The sequence below is a fragment of the Anopheles cruzii genome, chromosome 3, assembly GCF_943734635.1.
Source record: "Anopheles cruzii chromosome 3, idAnoCruzAS_RS32_06, whole genome shotgun sequence".
Taxonomy (NCBI): domain Eukaryota; kingdom Metazoa; phylum Arthropoda; class Insecta; order Diptera; family Culicidae; genus Anopheles; species Anopheles cruzii.
The window spans coordinates 26,480,510-26,492,134 of NC_069145.1; positions in this window are offsets into that span (position 1 = coordinate 26,480,510).

The window sequence follows — 11,625 nt, forward strand, 5'->3', positions numbered from 1 at the left end:
GGCACAACACGGGCCGCTTTCTTGTGAACCAACCTTCGCATACATCTGGCCCGTGATGCCTGGCCGGCGCTAAAACAAAGCAATCCGACCCGACATCGTTCCCGTTTCGGAGAATTGAAAGCATAACCCACCCGAAAAGGATGCAAATAAAATAAAAGAATCGTGTAATCATGGCATGAATCATAGCACAGCCAGGAAGTGAAACGCCGAACACGGTCAAGAAACTCCTACGCTGGCTGCTGGAGGTGCTGTACATATAAACCGGCACACAAAATGGTCGCCCACCTGGTGGTGCAAAACCCACGTACACCCACCGAGGCCTCGAGGCCTCTGACCAGCGGTTCACACTCCGCGGGTCACTATGCTGGGAAAATAAAATATTGAAACATTTGATTTCCGTTTCTTTCGCGGTTTTGCTCCCCGGTTCCGCGAAACCAAACGGCATTTCAATTAAAATGTTTTCAGAATATTTGCAAAGGGCCCATTGTCCCCGCGGAGGGCGCCCGTGCGTCGATCAAACAAATCTGCTCATCTGCTCGTTCGCGTTGCTGCAGCCCTTTTGCGCCGGAGGCCATCGGACGGAAGAGTCCTCAAAGTAAACGCCGTGAAAGAAAACCAACGTTTTGCGTGTTTCTTTATGTTGCACTTTTTATGCATACGAAATGAATTTTGGATTCAATGGGCCGGCAACCACATCGCACGCATAACAAGCCGATCGCTTCATCAACGGCATAATCACCATCGGACTGACCGCTTGCGTTCTGTCGTTTAAATGCATTTTCTAATAACCAATCAACCGTGCAAGATCCATGGCTCAGAGGCCAGGGCCTCCGGCCTGCTGTGCTGCCGTGACCTCAAATTGTGCAACGGACGCCTCCGGGGTTACAACCCGGGGCCAGCAAGCGGATCCACGATCCTACGACGATGGGATTAGCTGGTTGCATCGTGCTCCATCCGACTAGAATAAATTTTGATCTAATCAAATTTAATTACCGCCCACCCGTCCGCCGGTTTCCCCGGTTACCGGGTTGGCATCGCGGCGCGCGAACAGTGGACGCGAAGCTGCCCAAAAAACTATAATCACAGGGCTCAGCGTTAATTTCTTTTTAATGCAACCATAGAAAGCAGTACAGTGCACTCCGAAATCCCACCATGGAATGGACCACTGCCAACTGTGGAAACGGACGTAATGTTGAAAAGAATCTAAGAGAAAACATAGTAACTGAGACTGCGTTTTTTTTATTGTGGGACTTATGGCCAGGCCTTATTGCTACAATTTGACTGCACAACATGTAACCATACACTGTGACATTACTACATACATGCACATACTACTGCGCATACTACTTGGAAAAAAAAGGTTAATCACCCACGGATTTCTTTATGTTTTGTTATAATAATAATAATTTTTAGAACAAAATACACGCACCCGAGCCCACTGTGCGCTCGCCGTATACATAACGGCTCCCTTCCGTCTCAACGCCCAGTGCCACGGGCCGGCAGTAGCAACATAATTTTCCTTTCGCTCGATCGGATGTAATCTAGTCATCGCCGGTCCCGAAGCAGCGCCGGGCCTCGGTATTGCCCGGCAAAGTTGCCCGCTCGGAAGCGGACGCCACGAGTGTATAATTAATTAATTATTTATCATTTATTTTGTCGCAAGCCCCTAGCGCACAGCACATATACACAAGCCGCCTCCCCCCCACGTGGGCTAACCCGCGACCGGCCCACCCTCGAAAAGGATGATGAGCCAGCCATTGTGCGACGTCCGCTCAGCAGCCTCGTTCCGTTCGCGCATCGAGTCGACTTCGATTTCGGTGGAACCTCCGTCGGTTGGCAACCGAGGCCGAGCGTTGGTCATTTTTCGAACCACTAACCACGAACAAACCGGCCTGGTGGGTGGAAGCTAAAATCCCCCGTGGGGCGATCCCTGTCAAGCCTTTCGCCGAACCGCGCTCCGACTGGCCGACCGGGAGGCTTTTCGATTCTAATCGTAAGCTGAGCTTCTGCAGCGACTTTGGGGCGGCGGTGCTCGTCGTCCAGCCTGCAGCATCAGCCAGCCGGTGTGCCAGGATTGGCCACGGGTGATAAATATTCAACAGTCATGTGCGATCCACACCTTCACCGCGCGACTGGAAAATGATAAACTGCCCAAATCCCTGGTTAATCCCCGCGGAAACAAGTGACACGAAATGATATGGCCGAATTGGGATTCATTTCCCCGAACGCGTGCCGGGCCGGCCAATTTAGGACAGGCAAAGAGTTAATCAATTCGAGATTTGCACCGAAATTCGGTTCCGTTTGCCTTAGAAGCTTAAGCCGCTGGTAAAAGTGCTCGTAAATCGGATCGGAGTGTGACAGGTGAGTTTCTGGGAATTCTTCCGATTCGTGAAGAATAGTAATTCAAACACTTCTCTCCGTCGCCAGACGAGAAAGTCATCACATCACTTCGTGCGAGATTAGACACTGCCACACAAAACAGAATAATAAATGTCCACCGGAAGCAATCAGCAGTTTCACCAATTGAACCGAGTATAGATCAAACACCAATCAGTTACTCCTTTCCGGCTCCAAATTATATGGCATACTACGGCTCCGATGGATGATGAATGAAAAAACGTAGGGAAGTAAGGTGGAAGGCCGATGGTTAGAAGCCCATCTTATTGTTTGCCCATTAATTTGCGTTTCAATGTTGCGCGTTTCACATGAATAATTCATCCATTGTATAAAAACAGTTCTAATTCTTTCGTACCGACTTGCATATGTTTGTGTGCCTCGTCCGTAGATCACCTGTCTGCGCTGAATTGGTGCAATAGGTTCCAATATGGAGATACGGAAAGACTTAAATGAATGAAAAATTCAAATTGAACCACATGTCAAACGGTAATTGTTAAACAGTTTCCTTTTCTATTCCCATAAAGGCCTTTGCGTTCGGCGATGAAGATCGTAGCTAGCGAAGCTCGCGTTTCTTTCGATCAAAGCAAACATATCTCGACACCGCGCGCATTTACCGTGTCATTTACGATTGTGGTGTCGTCGCGAACAGACGTTCTTTTTTGAAGCAGTTTTTATTCGTCCACTTGTTGGCCACTCCGAACCGATTCCTCTCGAAGATGTCTGACACGATTGATCAGGAGTCTCACCATTTTCCGGAACTGCAGGTAAGTGACACCAACATGTCCTTCTTTTGGCCGTCCAATGCAATCGAGTTCCGATCAGTTCCAACACCAGCCAATCCGGTCATCGACGCCACTCCCGCTTACGCCGGCGAACTCGGAGAACCTGTTTGACAACGATCAAAACTCCAGTGCGACGGCCCAGCACAGTGTCCAGCATTACCGACCACAGGGCCAGCCGCAGGATGACGAGGCTCCCGCCAAGTACCGTGCTCAGCGAGCCCGGATGTCGCGTTCCCGATCTATGGCTGGCCATAGACAAGCAATGACCAAAACCGGCCAGCACCCGTCCGAAGAACCAATGGGCGAAGCGCAACGCCCTATGAGAAATACCCGTAGCCGAAGCCGAAGCCGACGATCCGCTGCGATGTCAAAGTCAGCCACCCGACGTCAATCTCGTTCTCGTTCCCGAGCAGGACTAATCCGGTCAAGGGCTGCACAAAGCCGCTCGCGGGCTGCGAAAAGCCGTTCCCGCGCAGGACGAAGCCGTTCCCGTGCAGGACAAAGCCGTTCCCGCGCAGGACGAAACCGCTCGGGGTCCCGTTCGGTGCGTCGTTAATCGTCCTTAGCCACAGCGATTAACTCAAGAAAAAGATCAAGTTCGTCCAAATTCCAACATTATAGAGCAGCGAACGCAATAATCTTCGCTTAGTTTGACAATTTGGTGAGACCAGGCTATTCAGTGGAATCCAAATTATTTCATTTTATGTTACTTTTGATCTCACCGGTGGCTTCTAACACTACTGACTATTGGGGTTTTATTAAAACTGCTTAGAAAGCCATGTGTGTAAATTTATAGTTTACAACAAATTGGAATAAAAGTTTCTTTTTTGTTCCAAATGCCATAAGCTTTTAAAATCTACTTCAAATCTAGCTAGGTCCTGGTTGATGACATACACATTATAGGTTCAGGGCTCCCCGATGTAGCTCAGGCTACAAAGGATCGAGCAAGCTGCGGAAAATCTCCGTGTGCAAGTAAACGAAAACAAGACCAAATTGGTGGTGGTGCCATCGGCAGAAGCCCTAACAACTCACATACGTATCTGAGACATGGACTCTGCGAAACCCTGACGACAATGAAGAAGTCGCTGCAACAGTAAGCTGTAATTCTCAAAACGAAAACAGGAAATACAAAAAGAAATGCGGCAACGAAATGCGAATCTCCTTCAACGTGTGCTTCAACACTGTTATTTGTAGAAGTATTCGAATTTGACAACAAATGTTTCGGTAAAGTTTATTAGTATTGAGGAACGCGTTGAACCGTACTTACGGCGTCATACAATTAAATCATATCAATGCCAATCCATGCAAAACTTTAAATAATCGAGTTTTTTATAACTCAAATCTATGAGCCAAGTTGTCTTGAATAAATTAGGCTACTGAGTTGGCATGAGACAAGCTGTTCAGAATTCGTTAAATTTTCTAATAACAACCAAATGTACCGTGAAAGGCCGAAAATGTATCTTTACTGTGCAGACTGCAGCGGCCAGAGATACATTAAAGTCGCTCGGAAAGACTTTACTTATCTTCAATCTTATCTAATCTTCAATATTATAACACTTATTAAAGGTTTTTTCGTAAAAAAAAGTATCTATTTTACCACAACGAGTGACATTTTTTTCGAAGTATTTCCGAGCACTGAAAATTTCAATTTTAGTTCAAAAAAACAACACACGATTTTATCCGTTTTCACACACGAGCCCAACCGAAGCTACTGTCCGAAGCATGAGCGATGCTTACCTTGCAAAATCTCATTTGTTGAATAATTTCCAACTATGGTTTTCCACGTCGTTTTTTCCATGTTTGTCCAATTGCTCCCCAGGTAGCCTCGCAATCAGTGGCTGTGGACAGAAAAAATCCTTTTCACAGCCCGACGCTTGTCGACGTTTCGCTGAGTTAAAAGTAAATTAACGACTACTGAACCGGGCCGGCCCGGATCGCTTAATCGCAGCATATGCGAATGTGTACAATTAATGTGACCATACATACAAAACCGAAGCAAAACAAAATTGCAAATTACTGCAATAAGGCAACCCCAAGGATGCCAAACATCGCGGGCCAGGCCACCCGATACTCCGGCCGCCCGGCTCGTGGTACCGGCGGCTTACAGGATACCGGATTTTGTTTTCGTTCGTTCGGCGTCCTCCGCCTGTGTGGCTGCTACTTTTTATTCCTTTCCCCAGTTGCGAGCGGCAAATCGGATCACATTTCCTTCGCAAAGCACATTACCCATGGGGTGCGTACATGGTCTGCCGTACAGTTCGCCGTGATTGAATCACACGCGCGACAACTGCGGCCCATGCAATCCGCTCGCAACGCCGACGAAAGAGTCCCTTAATCAAATTTCCGCCTTCATTAGCAGACGGCACGAGCCGGGCGCGGTCGAACAGCTTTATTAAACGACGCGTCGTTCGCCGGCGCCTTAACAGGGACCCCCAAACCCTCGGCGGTCTCAGGCCTTTCGTAGGGCCCTGCCTTTGGAGGAGAAACTTGATATTTGACTCAGATTTTGCGCCGGTTCAATGCTATCATCTCGCTACGCGAACCGGCGCGCCCTCCGCCGAAGGTGGCGAATATCCTTTTTCCCACGCACCGCCCACATGTATGCTTCGCGCGTGTGCGCGTCACTGTGCTTATGTGCCGTACAGAGCGCTAGAGCGAAAATGGTGCGCCCAACGATGGCGGTAAACATGATGCTTTTATTTATGCTTCGCCAGCAAACACACCTTCCATAAAGCATAATAATGATGTTCTTCGGCTCGTTGTTGTTGTTGTTGTAGTTGCGGGGGTTTTTTCGGGGAGCCGCGACGCTTGCTGACGCCAAGGAAGGTGCTCCTGCCGTGCACGGCCCCCGAACGACTCAAGGACGTGTTCGTCAGGTCCTGATCCGTGGTGTTGATGATGGCAATGACGACGTCTCGATAAGGATGCGTGAGGCGCGCACCGTGCCACCTGCTGCCGGTGCCACCCTAAGCCCGGCGACCCCTTTAGTGTGAGCCTTCCTGGAAGCGGACCGATACCTCTGCTTGCCGACCGCTTCCCGCATGAAGCCCGAGCATGAACGTGGCAGTTTCAGCGACACGTTCGCAACGACCACGCACACGCACACATACACACACACACACACACAGAGCCTCAGAGGCTGACCCAGAGGACCTCCGGTCGGGGGACGGAAAAAAATCCTCTACCACACAACCCTTCCCGCACTACGGCACGGCACACCCCGAAAGTGGTTTATGATTTATTCTGCCATTCATTTTGACGATTTACTTGATTCGCATGCATAATATTCAATAATGCGATGCAGAGGGCCACCCGGCCATTTAGGACTCGTTTATATGCGACTGATTAGCCGTCGCCATCGCCACCGCCAACGAATAATGCATGAGACCTGCGCCCGCGGGTCGATGAATGTATGAAAAGTTTACATTTGGAGCACGATAATGGATGCTAATGATCGGGGGCTCACGAATCAACCAAACAACCACCACAACAACCAAACCTTGGAGCCTTCGAGATTCGAGATTTGAGTCCTCTCGTACTTCCGGGAAAGGATGTCGTCGGAGCGCTTCCGGGGGTTTTTGCTAATGGGTTTTGTGTTGTTTATAAATGAAGCAAAAAAGGACCTCTTTTAAGGGCACAATGCGATGGGAAGATTAGGGAGTCTTTGGCCAAAAAATCCCAAGAAGGTCGCCTAAAAAATGGTACTCCCGTTGTTGCTGTATCTCTTTGGCAAAATGAATGCCGGTGAGCGAAAGCATGGGATATACCTGGGAGTCTCTATCATTTTGTCCGACGCTAATGATACTCTACGAATGGACGTTAGCCCGTGAGAACCCTCGTTTGTTTGAGTTCTGAAAGTGAGTAAAACCTCTGTTTCCCTCAAAATAAGCATTTAATAAGCGGACGCGCCACGGAAAGCTTTATTGAAACCAATCCTGGCGAATTAGATGAGCAGAGCAATTAAAGAAAACTACGCTCTGTACAACTTTTTAACAAATTAAAGCTAAAGCATAAAATGAACTCACTGGCTCTGAACAAGAAATTCAGGGGTCTTCAAGAAAGTGACAAACGACACTGAAAACAACCGATATGTAAACAATATCTCAAAGATTGAGAGTTCCCCAACAACTGCATATATTCTCGCTAAAAGCATAAAAAGCCGTCGAAAGTTACAACACAGCTGAAAATCACCTCGATACCGGTTTTGCTCCCAAGTCCCAAGCTGAACTTAAAGAGAGTTTGGTTCTTCGATACGTTGGGAAAAGCGAAAGCTCCGCCCACTGCCGCGTCCAACCTGCCGAATCGGCCCCTGGTTTCGCTATAATTAATCAGCGCCCTTTCGGCACTGCAATACGCTTCCGTGGGGTTGGCGACTATTGTTTCGTTGTTACGAACGGACTTCCCGCTCACAGCGGGCCGCAATGAAAATGAGTGCCGATAGTGAAAAATTAAAACGCGCCACCTTCCAGCGGCCATCCGTCTGACCAGCGGCGGTTTTTTGTCCGTTGCCTTCCGTGTGGTTCGAAAAGGTTGCTCATTTCGTAAGATGCGACCAAGCGCCGGCTCGTATCGCCGTCTCGCATGACTCCTCGGCTTTGCCTAGGGAGCCATAAATCAAATTATCGAACACTAAATAACCCGTTTACTGGTGGCGATGAAAATGCTGGCGCGTCCACGGCGCACCCCAGGAGGCAGGGAAGCCGGGCGGAGCTTAAATTGAATGTTGCCAACCGCCCGGTACCCGGCACAGTAATCGGAGGGATTACATTTTCCCTCGCTCGCCGGACCCGAGCCGGGCGATGCAGCAGTGTAGCCCATTTCGGTACGCCAATGGACCGAGAAAACCACCGATCCAAGGTCCGCCTGCGATAGCTTTTCTCTTCCGGTACCGGCCATCCCTTCCTCGCGAGACCCCACCCGCTTCCAAGTCCGTCCTTCGACGACATCTTGCTCCGGCCGCGCACCCGCCGTCGGACGCTTCATCTGCAAGTGCAAGAGCCGGAGAGTAATCGGAAGAAAATAACCGACGTCCCCGTCGCCAGCCAGGCAGCCAGCCGGGCGATGGAGTAATAAATTCAATTTCGCATCGCAAGATGGAGGACGAAATTTAGGCGGAATTCAGCCCCCAGAACCCCCAATCCCCCTTCAGCCGAGCCCGAGACCCTCTTTTTGCTGACTTTCGTCTTCGATTTAGTTCGTTTTCCGCTTTTGCGTTCCATTTTTTCTTTTCCTTCGTTTGCTTCTCCGGCGTCTACTAATCATCCCTTGGCACAGTTTATGGGCGTAGTGTCCCTGCGCCACGTTAGACCTGCCGTCATGCTCCTCTGGGGTCGTCCCGGCGTACGCTACGGCGTTACTTGCTGTAATCTTTAAATTAAAGTTAACTTCATTCTCTCCGTCTTTCGCGTTCTCTCTCTCTCTCTCTCTCTCTCTCTGTGGCGATGCCTCGAAGGAACTGAAATCCGAATTACCAACCTAAAAATCATGTCAGACACACACACCACGCCCTGGATCGCCCACTTGGGATAATTTATCGATGCCACATCGGCGCCGGAGACGGTTCAGCGTGGCACGGATTGTGGTTACGTCGAAAAATTGCCATTAAATCGATTCCGGCAGCACGACGCCGGCGGCAGCATGTTTCCGGTGAGCAATAATTACGCATCCGAGCTCGCAGCCGAGCCGTCCCCGGTCGCGACTGGCAACGCGGAACAGGGGACGCAAAGTTATGGCCATTAAATGGGATCGAATGAATGCAAATTCGCGAAAGTGATCATTCATGTCCAATCAACGCTCGCGACGGCGGGGACCTGGGTACTTATTTGCGTTCATTACGTCGGTCGGAATAGCGCGAAACAGCAGAAAGCGAGGAAGCACTTGCCAGTTTTCGTACAAATTTCGTTGGTTATCACGTAATGTACAAGCCCCTGCTATGGAAACTTGAATTTTAATTAAACGGTGACACACGCGACACAAAATGAAACGCACGATTCGAGTGATGTGGGAGCCGGGATTTGCTGCAATTATTCAACAGTCTAAATCGCATTGTCCCGCTGCATGGAACTCCGGAATGGCGCATGTAATCCCATGCGAATGGCATACGTTTCCAAATGGACACAAAATTAATTTTTGCCTTACTTCTTGGAAGCTTACCGAATTATGTGCACTACCGGTTTCGACCACAGGCCTCGCTGTGACTGTGAACCATGCTGCCGTTAATAGAAATGTTTTTAAATGTCTAGTCAAAACCCCTAAAAAATGCCTTTTCAAAGTCAAACGAAACTATCACAGCGGCTACCCTTTTAGTAATGTTGAAATTCAATTGGTAATTGAAAGCGGCTGACTTATGTCGGGAATATCAGATCTTTGCATATTTTTGGGCAGTTAATAGTAGTTGTAATCGATCAAAGTTTGAAATAAAAATAGTTACTTGATTCCCTCATTCCAACCTGTTTTTACTAGCTCATCAACAACCGTATAAGTATGCACATCAACGTATAAGTATGCTTAGTTCTATTAAATAAAGTATTGCACAAACTGTGTCCCGACTGGATCGAGATGCCGTTGAGCCGAAGCCCAACAAAAAAGCTTCAAACCTGAATGCCACGCCATATTTCAGGCAGATAGAAAAAAAGCCGAAGACGATGCCAAACGATAAACTTCAATTATCTGCTGAGTGGAGCAACAGAGGCAGGAAAAACCATGTGGCCCAAAGCATCAAACAGAACGGCCAGAAAGAGAACCCGGAACGAGCGCGAAAAGCAACCGCTTAATCCCAAGATTTTCCACGGCGCACCGCAAACCGCAGCGCATACGCGACGACGATAAGACGATGCGGCTTGTGACCTTTGGCTTCGGTGTGAAGGGAAACGGGAAAAAATAAAGGGTTTAAGCGTCCCGCTTGAGCCAAACGGTGGGAAGATTGGGAAGAAAACTTTTCTGGTTCCCGCACCACGCACCCAAATCAAGCGCTCCCCAAGCGGTTCCCGAGGCGGAGGCAGTTTGGACGAATAATCGCGCCAAGAATTGGCGATAATCTTGACGAGTGGAAAATGAGCTCCAGCTCTGAGGCAGCCGAGATGGGAAGGAAAACTCACGGCAAAACGGCACGGCGGAAAACTGGCCACAACTTCCGCCGGTCCGTGTGCAGCGCTGTCCGGTTCCGAGGAGGAAATAAACGAGCAAAATAAAACACCAAATGAGCCCATTTTCAGGGGAAGCAGCAGAGAAAGGGAGCGCGAGGGAGGGAAATAGGCTGTGCCACCCCCGGTAGGCTCGGGACGCGTAGCCCACGGACCCGTAGTTCGGTCAGAAGAAGCCAAAGTTTAAACACGAAACTTGCGTCGCAGTTAAATCTGGTGTTTCGCAGGCGTTCTTCTGCCGCAGAAGCAAAAAGAAAAGTCTCGTAAAATAACAAACAATAATTAAAAACTTTAATTCCCTATTTTCCGGACCGCTGCGCGGTGGGTTTCCACTCGCTCGGGCCCTCGGTACGTGGCACGGGTGCCACGGGTGCGCTGTGAAGGATTACGCGGCTCGCAACATCGGCACCGGCATCTCGTGGCTTTTTTCCTGCTTACCCGCCAGTTACGCTGATGAAGTAAAACCCCCGGCGTTACTGGCCAAAACCACGAACCCACCGACCCACCTGTCTGTCGGGAGCAAATTTATGCTACGCGGAACGCGACCACCGTGATAATGATTACAGTCAGGGGCTCGCTTTCGCAACGCCGAGGGATGCAAGCATAAAGAAAATCGGAGCAAAAAATCGCTCACCACCGGTGAACCCTAATAAGTGCAACCGTACCGGTACCGTAGCATAGCCCGGCGAAGTGCATTAGCCGGAGGGGTGGGCGGATGCATCCCGTTTTGTGGATTCCGGCCCGAAACACCGAGAAGGAAGTGGACGCTGTCATTGTGTAAAGAAATTGAATGCAAATGGAGAACTGTACCCGGTGCCGGTGCATGCAGGATGCATGTCCCACTCGGCCACTGCCTGCACTTATGCAGCCGCCGTTCGCCAACCAACGGGGCAAGGTTTTCCGCACCCATTTCTGCGAGACGATGGACGACCGGCCGGCTCGGTGCAGGATTTCCGACCAACCGGCATTGTTGCCATTGTTCGACCGTGTTTTTTTTTGCGACCAATGACCAAAAATGCAACGCCGCACGCTGGGCTGGGCTTAAGCATTGCATTTTTGCATTAAGTATTGCACCAAATCACGCAATGCAATTATTCATCTTTTTCGCTCTCGCCCGTAACCCAACCGGGTCGGCAAATGTTTCGTATCGGGCTTTTCAGTATGCCGGAGCCGGAGTTTTTTTTCCGATTATGCTAAGAGCATGCGTTTCACATTTCGTACAATAAATGGAGAGCAAGGTATTCATGATTTGGGTTTGGTCGCATTGAAATCACCCAAACCCACCACCGCTTTGGAACGCAATC